The sequence below is a fragment of the Oryx dammah genome, unplaced genomic scaffold (assembly GCF_014754425.2).
Source record: "Oryx dammah isolate SB20612 unplaced genomic scaffold, SCBI_Odam_1.1 HiC_scaffold_17, whole genome shotgun sequence".
NCBI classification, from domain to species: domain Eukaryota; kingdom Metazoa; phylum Chordata; class Mammalia; order Artiodactyla; family Bovidae; genus Oryx; species Oryx dammah.
The window spans coordinates 47,303,268-47,321,501 of NW_024070201.1; the positions used below are offsets into that span (position 1 = coordinate 47,303,268).

At 40.3% G+C, this 18,234-nt stretch overlaps 1 long non-coding RNA gene across 1 annotated transcript; it reads right to left on the reverse strand.

Annotated features, from left to right (window-relative positions):
* Window positions 1–7,447: 7,447 nt before the first annotated feature.
* On the reverse strand, window positions 7,448–13,166 carry LOC120876636. The gene is made up of 3 exons (XR_005724193.1): window positions 13,112–13,166; window positions 12,898–12,902; window positions 7,448–7,538 (listed from the first exon to the last, which is right to left on the reverse strand). It is a non-coding gene; the product is annotated as an uncharacterized LOC120876636 (long non-coding RNA).
* Between the last annotated feature and the right edge of the window lie 5,068 nt (window positions 13,167–18,234).

An 18,234-nucleotide genomic window follows, 5' to 3' on the forward strand; every position in this document is an offset into this window, starting at 1 on the left:
TTCCTTTTCTAGTTGCTTTAGGTGTAGAGTTAGGTTATTTATTTGACTTTTTTCTTGTTTCTTGAGGTATGCCTGTATTGCTATGAACTTTGCTCTTAGCACTGGTTTTATAGTGTCCCACAGGTTTTGGGTTGTTGTGTTTTCATTTTCATTAGTTTCTATGCATATTTTGATTTCTTTTTTTATTTCTTCTGTGATTTGTTGGTTATTCAGAAGCGTGTTGTTCAGCCTCCATATGTTGGAATTTTTAATAGTTTTCCTCGTGTAATTGAGATCTAATCTTAATGCGTTATGGTCAGAAAAGATGCTTGGAATGATTTCGATTTTTTTTGAATTTATCAAGGTTATATTTATGGCCCAGGATGTGATCTATCCTGGAGAAGGTTCCATGAGCACTTGAGAAAAAGGTGAAATTCATTGTTTTGGGGTGAAATGTCCTATAGATATCAATTAGGTCTAAGTGGTCTAATGTATCATTTAAAGTTTGCATTTCTTTGTTAATTTTCTGTTTAGTTGATCTGTCCATAGGTGTGAGTGGGGTATTAAAGTCTCCCATTATTATTGTGTTGTTGTTAATTTCCCCTTTCATACTTGTTAGCATTTGTCCTACATATTGTGGTGCTCCTATATTGGGTGCATATATATTTATAATTGTTATATCTTCTTCTTGGATTGATCCTTTGATCATTATGTAGTGGCCTTCTTTGTCTCTTTCACTGCCTTTGTTTTAAAGTCTATTTTATCGGATATGAGTATTGCCACTCCTGCTTTCTTTTGGTCTCTATTTGCATGGAATATCTTTTTCCAACACTTCACTTTCAGTCTGTATGTGTCCCTTGTTTTGAGGTGGGTCTCTTGTAAGCAGCATATAGAGGGTTCTTGTTTTTGTATCCATTCAGCTAGTCTTTGCCTTTTGGTTGGGGCATTCAATCCATTTACGTTTAAGGTAATTATTGATAAGTATGATCCCGTTGCCATTTACTTTTTTATTTTGGGTTCGGGTTTATACTCCCTTTTTGTGTTTCCTGTCTAGAGAATATCCTTTAGAATTTGTTGGAGAGCTGGTTTGGTGGTGCTGAATTCTCTCAGCTTTTGCTTGTCTGTAAAGCTTTTGATTTCTCCTTCGTATTTGAATGAGATCCTTGCTGGGTATAGTAATCTGGGCTGTAGGTTATTTTCTTTCATCACTTTAAGTATGTCCTGCCATTCCCTCCTGGCCTGAAGAGTTTCTATTGAGAGATCAGCTGTTATCCTTATGGGAATCCCCTTGTGTGTTATTTGTTGTTTTTCCCTTGCTGCTTTTAATAGTTGTTCTTTGTGTTTGATCTTTGTTAATTTGATTAATATGTGTCTTGGGGTGTTTCGCCTCGGGTTTATCCTACTTGGAACTCTCTGGGTTTCTTGGACTTGGGTGATTATTTCCTTCCCCATTTTAGGGAAGTTTTCAACTATTATCTCCTCAAGGATTTTCTCATGGTCTTTCTTTTTGTCTTCTTCTTCTGGGACTCCTATAATTCGAATGTTGGAGCGTTTCACATTGTCCTGGAGGTCTCTGAGATTGTCCTCATTTCTTTTAATTCGTTTTTCTTTTTTCCTCTCTGATTCATTTATTTCTACCATTCTATCTTCTATTTCACTAATCCTATCTTCTGCCTCCGTTATTCTACTATTTGTTGCCTCCAGAGTGTTTCTGATCTCATTTATTGCATTATTCATTGTTTATTGACTCTTTTTTATTTCTTCTAGGTCCTTGTTAAACCTTTCTTGCATCTTCTCAATCCTTGTCTCTAGGCTATTTATCTGTGATTCCATTTTGATTTCAAGATTTTGGATCATTTTCACTATCAATATTTGGAATTCTTTCTCAGGTAGATTCCCTATCTCTTCCTCTTTTGTTTGGTTTGGTGGGCATTTCTCCTGTTCCTTTACCTGTTGAGTATTCCTCTTTCTCTTCATCTTGGTTATATTGCTGCGTTTGGGATGGCCTTTTTATATTCTGGTAATTTGTGGAGTTCTCTTTATTGTGGAGCTTCCTCACTGTGGGTGGGGTTGTATCAGTGGCTTGTCAAGGTTTCCTGGTTAGGGAGGCTTGTGTTTGAGGTCTGGTGGGTGGAGCTGGGTTTCTTCTCTCTGGAGTGCAGTGGAGTGACCAGTAATGGGTTATGAGACGTCTAAAGTTTTGGAGTAACTTTGAGCTGCCTGTATATGGAAGCTCTGGGGTATGTTCCTGTGTTGCTGGAGAATTTGTGTGATATGTCTTGCTCTGGAACTTGTTGGCCCTTGGGTGGAGCTTTGTTTCAGTGTAGGTATGGAGGCATTTGATGAGCTCCTATTGCTTAATGTTCCCTGTATTCAGGAGTTCTCTGATGTTCTCAAGCTTTGGACTTAAGCCTCCTGCTTCTGGTTTTTGGTTTTATTTTTACAGTAGTCTCTAGAATTCTCCATCTATACAGCACCAATGATAAAACATCTAGGTTAAAGATGAAAGGTTTCTCCACATTGAGGGACACCCAGAGAGTTTCACTGGGTTACATGGAGAAGAGAAGAGGGAGGGGGTAGTTAGAGGTGACTGGAATGAGATGCAGTGAGATCAAAAGAGGAGAGAGCAAGCTAGTCAATAGTCACTTCCTTATGTGCACTCCATAGTCTGGACCGCTCAGAGGTATTCACGGAGTTATACAGGGAAGAGGAGAGAGAGGAAGTAGACAGAGGTGGCCAGGAGGGTAAGAGAGAGGAATGAAAAGGAGAGAGACAAGTCCAGCCAGTAATCAGTTCCTTAGGTGTTCTCCACCATCTAGAACACACAGAGAATCACAGAGTTGGATATAGAAGAGATGGTGGGGGGGGGGGGGGGGTGGGAAGTGACAGTGCCAACCGGGGGAGAAAAAAGAAATGAACAAAGGAGAGAGTGGTCAAGCCAGTAATCTCGCTGTCAGGTAAAATTGGGTTATGAAATGTACCAGATTGACAACAAAAACCAAAAAGCAAAGATTAAAAACCTAGAGTAGAGGTTGGATTTTCAAAAATACAATATTAAAGAGAAGAAGCAGAAGGAAGAAAGAAAAAAAAAGAAAAAATAATAAGAAAAAAAATAAGAAAAAAAACCCCCACAAGATTAAAAAAGAAATACCAACAACAACCACGTGAAGACTACATATGGTGTTTGCCTTAAAAAAAGTAGAGTCTTTTCTTTTTTTGAAAAGTAATAGTAATTTATAGAAATAAAAAGAGAAATAGAAGACTTAACAATTTAAAAAAAGTTAGAAAAAAAAAAGAAGGAATGATTGTAAAAATAGTGAAGATATATCTGGCCCTTCTCTGATGTTATGGGCCGTGTGGGGTCACTTCCAGGGCGGTTCCCTCTGTTTAACTTCTTCTGTTTGCTGGTCCCTTCAGTGTCTGAATTCCGTCCTGACACAGGGGGGCGGTGGTGGACACTTTTTTTTTTTTTTAGGCTCACTAGTTCAGTAGCGCTGTGGGGAGGGGGGGATGCTGCAAACAAATAGCACTGTCGTGGGCACACAGTGTCTCAGCCCCGCTGGACCTGCCCCCTCCCACAGCACACAAACCGCTCCGGCTCCACGGTGCTCAGCGGAGAACCATCCGAGGCCGGCCCCAGGCTGCGCGCACCTCCCCGGTCCAAGCCGCTCAGGTTTGGAGCCCAGGTAGCCCTCAGAGGCACAGACTTGTTTGGGACTGCGCTCTGTGCCCCTCCCAGGTCTGAGCAGCTCAGGAGCTTGGCGAGCGTGGTCACCGCGACTTGTCCCCTTCTCTGTCTCTACTGCTCAGTTTTCTGGTTGTACTTCTGGCGCTCCTTGTGAGGCGGATGGTGACTGTCCAGCACCCCCTGAAGTCTCAGCAAAGAAGTCTGCCTGCAGTTTGTTAGGTAAAGTCTCTCCGGGGCTGCGATTGCCCCTTTCCAGCCCTTACGGCTCTGGCTGCCTGTCCCCGGCGGGGGATGGTCTGCAGCCGGCTATTTCTGTTCCGTCCTTTGTTCTGTGTGCGGTCCTGGCGGGGTCTTATGTTGGAGCTTTTCGCGTGGTACCTATCCCCCAGTCTGGTTTGTTAGCCCAAGTTCGATCGCTCTGGTTACGCGTGGGGTGTTTCTGCCCGCTTCTTACCGAGCACAGCAGCCCGCGCCTCCTGCGCTTCCCTGCCCTGCCCCCACTTGCTAGTGGCGGATGCAGGCATCTGCGCAGCTTTTCCACTGGGGGAGTTACTGTTGGGCTTGTAATCTGTTGGTTTTAATTATTTATTTGTTTTTCCTTCCTGTTATGTTGCCTTCTGTGTTTCCAAGGCTCGCCACAGACTCGGCAGGGAGAGTGTTCCCTTGTGTTTGGAAACCTCTCTTCTTAGAATTCCCTTCCTGGGATGGGCTTCCCTTCCCAGGACGGAGCTCCCTCCCCACCTCCTTTGTCTCTTTTCTCGTCTTTTATATTTTTTCCTACCTGTTTTTGAAGACAATGGTCTGCTTTTCTGGTTACCTGATGTCCTCTGCCTGCATTCAGAGGTTGTTTTGTGGAGTTTGCTCCGCGTTGAAATGATATTTTGAGGATTTTGTGAGGGAGAAAGTGGTCTTCTCTTCCTATTCCTCCGCCATCTTAGGACCGCCCCCTCCTAATTAAAATTTAAAATGTGTACAATCTTCAGTGCCAGGAAACCTCAGTTCAGTTCAGTTCAGCTCTCAGTCATGTCAGACTCTTTGCGACCCCATGGACTTCAGCAGGCCAGGCTTCCCTGTTGATCATCAACTCCCGGGGCTTGCTCCAACTCATGTCCATTGAATGGGTGGTGCCATCCAACCATCTCATCCTCTGTCATTCCCTTCTCCTGCCCCCAGTCTTTCCCAGCATCAGGGTCTTTTCCAATGAGTCAGTTCTTTGCATCAGGTGGCCAAAGTATTGGAGTTTCAGCTTCAGCATTCGTCCTTTCAATGAATAGTCAGGACTGATTTCCTTGAGGATGGACAGGTTGGATCTCCTTGAAGTCCAAGGGGCTCTCAAGAGTCTTCTCCAACACCACAGTCAAAAAGCATCAATTTTTCTGCACTCAACTTTCTTTATGATCCAACTCTCACATTCATACATGACTATTGGAAAAACTGTAGCTTTGACTAGATAGACCTTTGTCAGCAAAGTAATGTCTCTGCTTTTTAATATGCTGTCTAGGTATGTCTTAGCTTTTCTTCCAAGGAGCCAGTGTCTTTTAATTTCAGAGCTGCATTCACTATCTGCAGTGATTTGGAGGCCAAGAAAATAAAGTTTATCATAGTTTCCATTGTTTCTACATGTCATGAAGTGATGGGACTGTATATCATGATCTTTGTTTTTTGAGTTTTAAACCAGCTTTTTCACTCTCTTCTTTTACTTTCACCAAGAGGCTCTTTAGTTCCCTTTTGCTTTTTGCCATATGGGTAGTATTATTTGCATTTCTGATGATATTTCTTTTAAGTCAGCTTTTTCACTCTCCTCTTTTACTTTCATCAAGAGGCTCTTTAGTTCCCTTTTGCTTTTTGCCATATGGGTGATATGCATTATCTGCACTTCTGATGATACTTCTCCCAGCAATCTTGATTCCAGCTTGTGCTTCCTCCAGCCTGACATGGAGAGTACATCATGATGGGAGCCACGTTAACTCCTGGTCTTGATTTTGCTGACAGTATAGGGCTTCTCCATCTTTGGCTGCAAAGTATATAATCAATCCGATTTTAGTATTGACCATCTGGTGATGTCCATGTCAAGTCGTCCCTTGTGTTGTTGGAAGATAGTGTTTTCCATGAACAGTGCATTCTCTTGGTAAAACCTTGTTATCCTTTGCCCTACTTCATTTTGTACTCCAAGGCCAAATTTGCCTGTTATTCCAGATATCTCTTGACTCCTACTTTTGCATGCCAGTCCTCTATGATGAAAATGATATCTTTTTTTGGTGTTAGTTCTAGAAGGTCTTGTAGGTCTTCATAGAACTGTTCAACTTCAGCTTCTTTGACATTTCTAGCTGGGGCATAGACTTGGATTACTGTGATATTGAATAGAAATGAACAGAGATCATTCTGCCATTGTTGAGATTGCACCCAAGTACTACATTTAGTGGCCACAGCATTGGAAAAGGTCAGTTTTCACTCCAAACCCAAAGAAAGGTAATGCCAAAGAAGGCTCAAACTACCAGACAATTCCACTCATCTCACACACTAGTAAAGTAATGCTCAAAATTCTCCAAGCCAGGCTTCAGCATTACGTGAACCATGAACTTCCAGATGTTGAAGCTGGTTTTAGAAAAGGCAGTGGAACAAGAGATCAAATTGCCAACATCCACTGGATCATCTAAAGAGCAAGAGACTTCCAGAAAAACATCTATTTCTGCTTTATTGACTATGCCAAAGCCTTTGACTGTGTGGATCACAATAAACTGTGGAAAAATTCTGAAAGAGATAGGAATACTAGACCACTTGACCTGCCTGTTGAGAAACCTGTATGCAGGTCAGGAAGCAACAGTTAGAAATGGACATGGAACAACAGACTGGTTCCAAATAGGAAAAGGAGTATGTCAAGGTTGTATATTGTCACTCTGCTTGTTTAAATTATATTCAGAGTACATCATAAGAAATGCTGGGCTGGAGGAGCACAAGCTGGAATCAAGATTGCTGGGAGAAATATCAAGAACCTCAGATATGCAGATGACACCACCCTTATGGCAGAAACTGAAGAAGAACTAAACAACCTCTGATGAAAGTGAAAGAGGAGAGTGAAAAAGTTGGCTTAAATCTCAACATTCAGAAAATGAAGATCATGGCATCCGGTCCCATCACTTCATGGTAAATAGATGGGGAAAGAGTGGAAACAGTGGCTGATTTTGTTTTTTTGGGCTCCAAAATCACTGCAGATGGTGATTACAGCCATGACATTAAAAAACACTTACTCCTTGAAAGGAAAGTTATGACCAACCTAGAGAGCATATTAGAAAGCAGAGACATTACTTTGTCAACAAAGGTCCATCTAGTCAAGGCTATGGTTTTTCCAGTGGTCATGTATGGACCTGAGAGTTGGGCTATAAAGAAAGCTCAGGGCAGAAGAATTGATGCTTTTGAACTGTGGTGTTGGAGAAGAGTTTTGAGAGTCCCATGGACTGCAAGGAGATCCAACCAGTCCATCCTAAAGGAAATCAGTCCTGGGTGTTCATTGGTGGGACTGATGTTGAAGCTGAAACTCCAACACTTTGGCCACCTGATGCAAAGAACTGACTCTTTTGAAAAGACCCTGATGCTAGGAGGGATTGGGGGCAGGAGGAGAAGGGGATGACAGAGGATGAGAGGGCTGGATGGCATCACCAACTCAATGGACATGGGTTTGGGTGGACTCCGAGAGTTGGTGATGAACAGGGAGGCCTGGCATGCTGCAATTCATGGGGTCGCAAATAGTCGGACATGACTGCATGACTTAACCGAACTGAATTCAGACTCTTTTGTTGACTGTGAGGGTTACTCCATTTCTTTTATGGGATTATTGCCCACCGTAGTATAAATAATGGTCCTCTGAATTAAACTCACCCATCAGGTCCAATTTAGTTCACTGATTCTTAAAATGTCGACGTTTATTCTTGCCATTTCCTGTTTCACCACTTTCAATTCACCTTGATTCATGGATCTAAGGTTCCAGGTTCCTATGTAATATTGTTCTTTATAGCGTCAGACTTACTTCCATCACCAGTCACATCCACAACTGGGTGCTGTTTTGGTCTGGCTCCATCTCTTCATTCTTTCTGGAGTTATTTTCCCACTCTTCTCTAGTAGTATATTGGGCATCTACCAACCTGGAGAGTTCATCTTTCAGTGTCTTATCTTTTTGACTTTTCATAATATTCATGGGGTTCTCAAGGCAAGAGTATGAAGTGGTTTGCCTTTGCTAGGAAACTTGGAAGACCACAAATCAAACTGCTAAGACTTGTTACAACTAAAAGACTGAGGTGTGGAAAAACTGATCATTTTTATGTTAGTGTCTCTGTAATTCTTATAGTTTTAATATAGAGTACAAGAAAAACAATTGCATAGACCTTGTTGGAGAGGACTCTTGAGAGTCCCTTGGACTGCAAGGAGATCCAACCAGTCCATTCTGAAGGAGATCAACCCTGGGATTTCTTTGGAAGGAATGATGCTAAAGCTGAAATTCCAGTACTTGGGCCACCTCATGTGAAGAGTTGACTCATTGGAAAAGACTCTGATGCTGGGAGGGATTGGAGGCAGGAGGAGAGGGGGACGACGGAGGGTGAGATGGCTGGATGGCATCACTGACTCGATGGACATGAGTCTGAGTGAACTCCAGGAGTTGGTGATGGACAGGGAGGCCTGGCATGCTGCAATTCATGGGGTCGCAAAGAGTCGGACATGACTGAGTGACTGAACTGAACTGAACTGAAGATGAGTATTATGCTGTCCAAATTGAAAATGAGGTGACTTTTTCTGGGATAGTAAGAGCAACTTTAAGCAATAAGAGATTAGAATAACAGACATAATATAGTTTTCAAACCTAAATTGTACTACTTTGAGAATTAAGAAATGATTCTTTGATGCCATATAATATACTTCATCAGCAATTCATAATTGCCTTTGGTTTCATCCAAAACAAGTAATTATGAATCTCTTGAATATACATTCCCCCCAAATATACATACTTATAAACCATTTCCTCAAGGTGTCACAACTGCTTGGTTTTATCAGACTTTAAATCTTTAACAGTCTGAGGGATGAAAAGTTGAGATATCATTGTTGATTAAAATTTTATTCCCTTATTAATAAGGTTGGACACATTTGCTATTTACTGACTGGGCAATATGATGCTAAGTCACTTCAGTCGTGTCTGACTCTGTGCGACCCCATAGATGGCAGCCCACCAGGCTCCCCCATCCCTGGGATTCTCCAGGCAAGAACACTGGAGTGGGCTGCCATTGCATTCTCCAATGCATGAAAGTCAAAAGTGAAAGAGAAGTTGCTCAGTCGCATCCGACTCAGCATGGACTGCAGCTTACCAGGCTCCTCCATCAATGGGATTTTCCAGGCAAGAGTACTGGAGTGGGGTGCCATTGCCTTCTCCTGACTGGGCAATATAATAGTGGGTAATTAAAAGTGGGAGTTATAAAGCAGTAGTCTTCAATCATTTTGGCTCTAATACTCCCTAAAATTTTTGAAAACAGCTTTGTATTATTTATATTTTATGTTGTCATTTATATTTTTCATTGCACATCTAAATGGATATAAAATATGTTATTTTGTAATATTTTATTGCATATGTGATTTAAATATATTTCTGCTAAATCTTTGGATCTGCAGTGGAAAAATGCTAAATGCATACCCATTTTACAGCATTTAGTTCTCATTGTAGAAACCAGATTGACATTGTCAGAAAAAGTCTGAATTTATTCTTTAAGTCAAACATGTTGATATGCCCTCGAGATTTATGACCACTTTACAATTTTTTAAATTTTTTAATTGAAAGATAATTGCTTTACAGAATTTTGCTGTTTTCTATCAACATATGTCCTCTCCCTCTTGAAGCTCCCTTCCATCTCCCTCCCCATCCCACTCCCAGGTTGGTACAGAGCCCCTGTTTGAATTCCTTGAGACATATAGCAAATTCCCATTGGCTATCCTAAAGGTAATCAGTTCTGAATATTCACTGGAAGGACTGATGCTAAAGCTGAAGCTCCAATTCTTTGGCCACCTGATGTGAAGAACTGACTCATTTGAAAAGACCCTGATGCTGGGAAAGATTGAGGGCAGGAGGAGAGGGGCCAAAAAGGATGAAATGGTTGGATGGCATCAGTGAATTGATGCACGTGAGTTTGAGCAAGCTCCAGGAGTTGGTGATGGACAGGAAGGCCTGTTGTGGTACAGTCTATGGAGTCACAAAGGGTCAGACACGACTAGGTGACTTACCTGAACTGTATTGAATCTGTTTTACATCAGTTCAGTTCAGGTCACTCAGTAGTGTCTGACTTTGCAACCACATGAACACGCCAGGCCTCCCTGTCCATCACCATCTCCCAGAGTTCACTCAAACTCACGTCCATCAAGTCAGTGATGCCATCCAGCCATCTCTTCCTCTGTTGTCCCCTTTTCCTCCTGCCCCCAATCCATCCCAGCATCAGGGTCTTTTCCAGTGAATCAACTTTTCACATGAGGTGGCCCAAGTACTGGAGTTTCAGCTTTAGCATCATTCCTTCCAAAGAAATCCCAAGGTTGATCTTCTTTAGAATGGACTGGTTGGGTCTCCTTGCAGCCCAAGGGACTCTCAAGAGTCTTCTCCAACACCACAGTTCAAAAGCATCAATTCTTTGGTGCTCAGCTTTCTTCATAGTCCAACTCTCACATCCATACATGACCACTGGAAAAACCATAGCCTTGACTAGACGGACCTTTGTTGGCAAAGTAATGTCTCTGCTTTTGAATATGCTATCTAGGTTGTGTTTTGCCCAGAGTCCGAGTCCCCAAAACTGAGAGAATAAGACGTCCACAGGAATGCAAAAGCATGAAGGGGTTTTATTTCTAGCTCGAGCTAGGGCTCCTGCCACATCCAACGCAATGGAGTGGAGCAAGAGCCCCGAGCCCAGATTTACAGCAGTATTTATAGGTTTTAGAACAAAGACAGAGAGTTGGCAAGGGCTGATTGGCTGCAGGAGTTTCCTAGTATTTACTAATTGGCTAATCTTTATTGGCTACAGGGGTTTCCTGGTATTTACTAATTGGCTATTGGCTGCAGGGGGATGTCTTTTACGTCCTGATAAACTCAAACCATGTTACGGGGAGTATGCTGATTAGACAAGTCCTGGCATCCGCGGGGATGACCTCACTGGGCAATGACTCAGCTTTTCCCGTGAGTCCTACCTTAGTCCCTGAAGCCTATCATGGCGTTTGTTAGGTCCCAGTAGGTTGGTCATAACTTTCCTTCCAAGGAGTAAGTGTCTTTTAATTTCATGGCTGCAATCACCATCTGCAGTGGTTTTGGAGCCCAAAAATATAGTCTGACACTGTTTCCACTGTTTCTCCATCTATTTCCCATGAAGTGATGGGACCAGTTGCCATGATCTTCGTTTCCTGAATGTTGAGCTTTAAGCCAACTTTTTCATTCTCCTCTTTCACTTTCATCAAGAGGCTCTTTAGTTCTTCAGTTTCTGCCATAAGGGTGGTGTCATCTGCATATCTGAGGTTATTGATATTTCCCTGCCAATCTTGATTCCAGCTTGTGCTTCCTCCAGCCCAGTGTTTCTCATAATGTATTCTGCATATAAGTTAAATAAGCAGAGTGACAATATACAGCCTTGACGTACTCCTTTTCCTATTTGGAACCAGTCTGTTATTCCATGTCCAGTTCTAACTGTTGCTTCCTGACCTGCACACAGATTTCTCAGGAGGCAGGTCAGGTGGTCTGGTATTCCGATCTCTTTCAGAATTTTCCACAGTTTATTGTGATCCACACAGTCAAAGGCTTTGGCATAGTCAATAAAGCAGAAACAGATGATATTTTTCTGAAACTCTCTTGCTTTTTTGATGATTCAGTGGATGTTGGCAATTAGATCTCTGGTTCCTCTGCTTTTTCTAAAACCAGCTTGAACATCTGGAAGTTCATGGTTCACGTATTGCTGAAGCCTGGCTTGGAGAATTTTGAGCATTACTTTACTAGTGTGTGAGATGAGTGGAATTGTCTGGTAGTTTGAGCCTTCTTTGGCATTGCCTTTCTTTGGGATTGGAATGAAAACTGACCTTTTCCCATCCCATGGCCACTGTTGAGTTTTCCAAATTTGCTGGCATATTAAGTGCTGCACTTTCACAGCATCATCTTTCAGGATTTGAAATAGCTCAACTGGAGTTCCATCACCTCCACTGGCTTTGTTCATAGTGATGCTTCCTAAAGTCAACTTGACTTTGCATTCCAGGATGTCTGGCTCTAGGTAAGTGATTACACCAGCATGATTATCTGGGTCGTGAAGATTTTATTTTGTAAAGTTCTTCTGTCTATTCATGCCACCTCTTCTTAATATCTTCTGCTTCTGTTAGGTCAATACCATTTCTGTCCTTTACTGAGCCCATCTTTGCATGAAGTATTCCCTTGGTATCTCTTATTTTCTTGAGGAGATTTCCAGTCTTTCCCATTCTCTTTTTTTCCTCTATTTATTTGCACTGATCACTGAGGAAAGCTTTCTTATCTCTCTTTGCTGTTCTTTGGAACTCTGCATTCAAATTGGTATATCTTTCCTTTTCCCCTTTGATTTTTGCTTCTCTTCTTTTCACAGCTATTTGTAAGGCATCCCTGGGCAGCCATTTTGCTTTTTTGGATTTCTTTTCCTTGGGGATGCTCTTGATCCCTATCTCCTATACAATGTCATGAATCTCCATCCATAGTTCATGAGACACTCTATCAGATCTAGTCCCTTAAATCTATTTCTCACTTCTACTACATAATAAAAGGGATTTGATTTAAGTCATACCTGAATTGTTTAGTGATTTTCCCTACTTTCTTCAATTTAGTTCTGAATTTGGTAACAAGGAGTTCATGATCTGAGCCACAGTCAGCTCCTGTCCTTGTTTTTGCTGACTATATAGTTTCTCCATCTTTGGCTGCAAAGAATATAATCAATCTGATTTTGGTGTTGATCATCTGGTGATGTCCACGTGTAGAGTTTTCTCTTGTGTTGTTGGAAGAGGGTGTTTGCTATGACCAGTGTGTTCTCCTGGCAAAACTCTATTAGCCTATGCTCTGCTTCATTCTGTACTCCAAGGCCAAATTTGCCTGTTACTCTTGGTATTTCCTGACTTCCTACTTTTGCATTCCAGTCCCCTATAATAAAAAGGACATCTTTTGGGGGTGTTAGTTCTAGAAGGTCTTGTAGGTCTTCATAAAACCGTTCAACTTCAGCTTCTTCAGAATTATGGGGGCATAGACTTGGATTATCATGATATTGAATGTTTTGCCTTGGAAATGAACAGAGATCATTCTGTCGTTTCTGAGACTGCATCCAAGTACTGCATTTTGGATTCTTTGGTTGACTATGATGGCTACTTTATTTCTTCTAAGGGATTCTTTCCCACAGGAGTAGATATATTGGTCATCTGATTTAAATTTACCCATTCCAGTCCATTTTAGTTCACTGATTCCTAGAATGTCGACGTTCACTCTTGCCATCTCTTGTTTGACCACTTCCAATTTTCCTTGATTCATGGACCTAACATTCCAGGTTCCTATAAAATATTGTTCTTTACAGCACCGGGCTTCACTTCCGTCACCAGTCACATCCACAACTGGGTGTTGTTTTTGCTTTGGCTCCATCTCTTATTCTTTCTGGAGTTATTTCTCCACTGATCTCCAGTACCATATTGGGCACCTACTGACCTGTGGAATTCTTCTTTCAGTGCCTCCTCTTTTTGCCTTTTCATACTGTTCATGGGGTTCTCAATGCAAGAATACTGAAGTTGTTTGCCATTCCCTTCTCTAGTAGGCCGTATTTTGTCAGAACACTTCACCATTACCCATCCATCTTGGGTGGCCCTACACAGCATAGCTCATAGTTTCATTGAGTTAGACAAGGCTGTGATCCATGTGATTACATTGGTTAGTTTTCTGTGATTGTGGTTTACATTATAGTTATATATGCATTAGTATACAATATTTATCTTTCTCTTTCTATGTCCACTTTTAATTCTTAGATAGAAATAAGGAATGCAAGAAGAAGAGAGAAATGAGGGTTATGAATTAGGGAAAGAGAAATAAGGCAAGAAGGATATTAGTTTATGAGCAGAGCTTTGCTGAAAGCCCAACACTTTCTATCATCTTTTTCCTAATCTTGCCATCAGAGAAGAGATCCATGTTCATGAATTGTGCCTTTGTTAAGCATACTAGAGATTTTCACAACCTGGGACAATGTGCCATGATCTTGTTAAGAAGAAGAAGGATACTGGGATATTGTGTAGAGAGGAAGCAAAAGTGGTTGTAACATATGGATGACAATATCACCCTACCACATTGGATCTTTGTAGGGACTGAACATAAAAATACTTTAAGTGTCTGGCACATAATAAAAATTTATAACATGTCTAAAAATATGTTAAAATTTTGCCTTTATATATATATTATTTTGGGGCTTCCCAGGTGGTGCTAGTGGCAAAGAACTCACTTGCCAATTCAGTAAACATAAGAGACACAGGTTTGATCCCTTGGTAAGGTAGATCCCTTGGGGAAGGAAATGGCAACCCACTCCATTATTCTTGCCTGGAGAATCCCATGGACAGAGGAGCCTGGTAGATTATAGTCTATAGGGTCACAAAGCACAGATACTCACTCATGTGATGTTTTATGGTTTCAAATTTGCTATTTGTCAACAATCGCAGAGGGAAGCAAATCTGACTCATCTGCATAAGAAACACTACAATCAATTCCTGCCTGGTTATATTGAGAGAAACTTCTTTGATCAGGCTCTATGAGATGGAATCAGTCAATGCTGAAGAATGAGAGTAGTCAATACACACCGGAACAGAGCTCAAAGTAAATCACATTCTACCTGATTATCTGAGTACTGCCCGTGAATAATAAATATTTTATCCGAATAAATAAAATCTTATATACTGAGAGAATTTATTGTGTTCAGAGTCAAAGTCTGAGTTAATAGTCCATCTCAATCCCATATCAACTCTGTGAATTTAAGGAAGTAGCAGGACTTTCAGAGCCTTTGTGAAATCATTCCTTAAACAGTGTCTCTTGATAATTATGAGGGTAATAGATTACAGTACAAATGCACTTCTTGCCTTTTTTAAAAGATTACCATTGATGTTTACATTACATTCTTCTATTAATAGCATTAGGATCCATGCTGTGCTGTGCTCAGCTGTGTCCAATTCCTTGTGACCCCATGGATGGTAACCTGCAAGGTTCCTCTGTCCATGAAATTTCCCCAGGCAAGCATACTGGAGGTGCCACCATTTCCTTCTCCAGGGGATCTTCCTAACCCAGGAATTAAACCCTTGTCTTTTGTGCCTCTTGTATTGCAGATGGGTTCTTTACCACTAAGCCACCTGGGAAGCCCAAATAGCATATGTTAAATGACTTTCATTCAAATTTAATCACTTGTAAAGAGGACAACAATTATGAATAAATGTGAAAAAATTAGGTATGTGCCATGCATAATGAAAAGGTCATTAAGAATCTGTATGTTCTCCATACAGTTCCACCTGATCCTTTGAATGAAGGGGTGGAGGAGACTAATTTCTTCCTAATTTCTGAGGCCCCATCCTTCCAACACTATGGCTGCTCCTTTCATAATGGCCGACAGTCTGTCATGTCTCTCTATTGCCTGACCCCCTCCTTCCATATTCTTTCTGCTTTATAAACCTCTTCTAGATTCAAACAAAAAGGCCCAGTTATCTCAATTTTTAGCATAGACTAGCCTTGCTAATTGGAAAGTCCATTCCTAGTCTAACATGTAATAGTCTGTGATCAAACACCAAATAAACAGTAGAGTTTTCCAGGCCTTGCTGTTTTCTGATAAATATGGTTTAACCCATTTTATTTTTCAATTCCCAGAGCAGTCACACTGAAGCCAACAACTCTAGTAACAGTAAAGGGCAGTAACACCAGACTCAGATATACTGACAGGGATGAAGCAATATACACAAATTTTTCACAACTGACACATTAAAAAAAAATCACCACAGTATACAACCAAAACAAAACTCATCTCAAACTATGAGTGACATATTCTGTGATCAATCTGTGTCTCCTCATAAGTCATATATAGAAGCCTTACCTCCCAATATGATGGTCATTGGAGATGGGACCTTTGATAATTAATTAGGTTTAGTTGATGTCATAAGGGTGAGGTCTGAATGACAGAATTAGTGACCTCATGAGAAGAAAAACCAGAAAGGTTAAAGTAAAAATTTAAAAATTACTACTACATTTTAATAAAAAATTCACAGTAGAATACATGATCAGAAACAAACAAACAAAAAAAAAAAAAACCATAAAATTGGAAGAGGGAAAGGATGGAAATCATACAGGCTAATGAAGATAAGATGCTATCACAGAAAATAGTACTAATTTACCAAAGAGACATTTTATACAGATCTCATGGTTTAAACAAATTACAAATCTAGAAAAGAGACACAAAATTGAAAAAAAAAAAAAAGAAAGAAAGAAAGAAAAGAAACAGAAACATTAAAGAAAACCATGAATCTGTAGTGGCAGAGAAAAAACAAGGAAAAAAAATGTAGATCTAGAGCAACCAGAAAACAAAAATGATAAAATGGCATTACTAAGTCCTCATTTGTCAATTTTCACCATAAATAAAAGTGGATTGAATTCAGTCAAGAGATGCAGCCTGGTTGGATGGACTAAATATAGGATGGAATTATATATTTCTGACAGGAAACTTAGCTCTAAAGACAGAAGTTGGCTAAAGTGAAGGGATGGAAGATGATACTCCAAAGAAATGGCAGTCTAAAGAAAACAGCTTTTATTATACTCACATCGGACAATATAGACTTCAAACCAAAAAAGGTAACAAGAGCAAAAGATAGACATTATATACAGGGTAAAATTCATCACAATAACCTGAGTTAATAATACCTAATGTGGGAGCACCAAAATATATAAAGGAATTATTAAAAGACCTAAAGAGAAAAAACAATATCACCACATAATAGTAGAGGTCTTTATCACTTATAGCAATGGATATGTCACATTGACAGAGAATCACAAAGACAGGAAATAATGGCCTTAAATAAAACTTTAGACCAGATGGATTTATTAGGTTTGAGCAAATTATGCTCTCCAAAAGTAACAGAACACATTCTCAAGTGCATGAGCAATTTTCTCAAGCATAGAACATAATTTGAGATGCAAAATAAGGCTCCATCATTTTATGAAGATTTAAACCAACCATATCAAGCATCCTTTCTCACCATAATCATATGAAACCAGAAACAAAAATAAGCTACAAGAAAACTGGAAAAAATACTTGGAGACTAAACAACATGCTATTGAACAGCTAATCTATTAATGAAGAAGTCAAAAGAAAAATTTCAAAAATACCTGAAGATAAATGAGGCTGAAAAGATAAATGATAAAAGTCTGTGGGATGCAGCAGAAATAGTACTAAAATGGAAGTTTATAGCAACACAGGTCCACTTCAGGAAACAGGAAAGTATAAAAGATCAACAAAAAGACAATATAAAAGGTCAACAAAACTGAGAATAGATACTTTAAAAAGATAAACAAAATTAACAAACCATTACCTAGACTCACTAAGAAGGAAAGAAAGCTTAGATAAATGAAATAAGAAAGAAAAGAGGTGAAATTATAATGACATCACAGAAATACTATAAACAGCTATATGCCATCAAATTGACAACCTAGAAGAAATGAATCCATTTTCAGAACCATTCAGTTTGAAGACTGTATCATGAAGAAATAGAAAATCTGAATAGATTGATCACTAGTAAAGAGTTAGAAATGTTAATTAAAAATCCACACCTCCTCCCCAACAGAAGTTCAGGACCAGAGAACTTCACAGTTGAATTCTATCAAAACATTCAAAGTCAATTTAACAGCTATCTTTAGCAAGCTTTTCTAAAATATTAGAGGAGAAAATGGTTTCTAAATTATTTTATTATTGCCAATATTTCCCTGAAACCAAATATTAATAGAAAAGGGTACTAAAATAAAGAAAAATTAAAAGCCAAAAACTCATGAATTTGAATGGAAAATCCTCAAAACAAAATATAATCAAACTAAATGATATGTTGAAAATATCATATATCATGATCAAAAGGAGCCTCCTGCCTACCTTCCCACTATATCCTTCTAGGTTATTGGAGAGCATGGATCTGAGCTCCCTGGGTTATATAGCAGCTTCCCTCTAGCTATCTAATTTACTCATGGTAGTGTATATGTCTGGCAAAGGCAATGACACCCCACTCCAGTACTCTTGCCTGGAAAATCCCATGGATGGAGGAGCCTGGTAGGCTGCAGTCCATGGGGTCACTAAGAGTCAGATACAACTGAGCGACTTCACTTTCACTTTTCACTTTCATGCATTGGAGAAGGAAATGGCAACCCACTCCAGTGTTCCTGCCTGGAGAATCCCAGGGACAGGGGAGCCTGGTGGGCTGGCGTCTATGGGGTCACACAGAGTCGGACACGACTGAAGCAACTTAGCAGCAGCAGCAGTGTATATGCCAGTGGCGGTGGTTGTTTA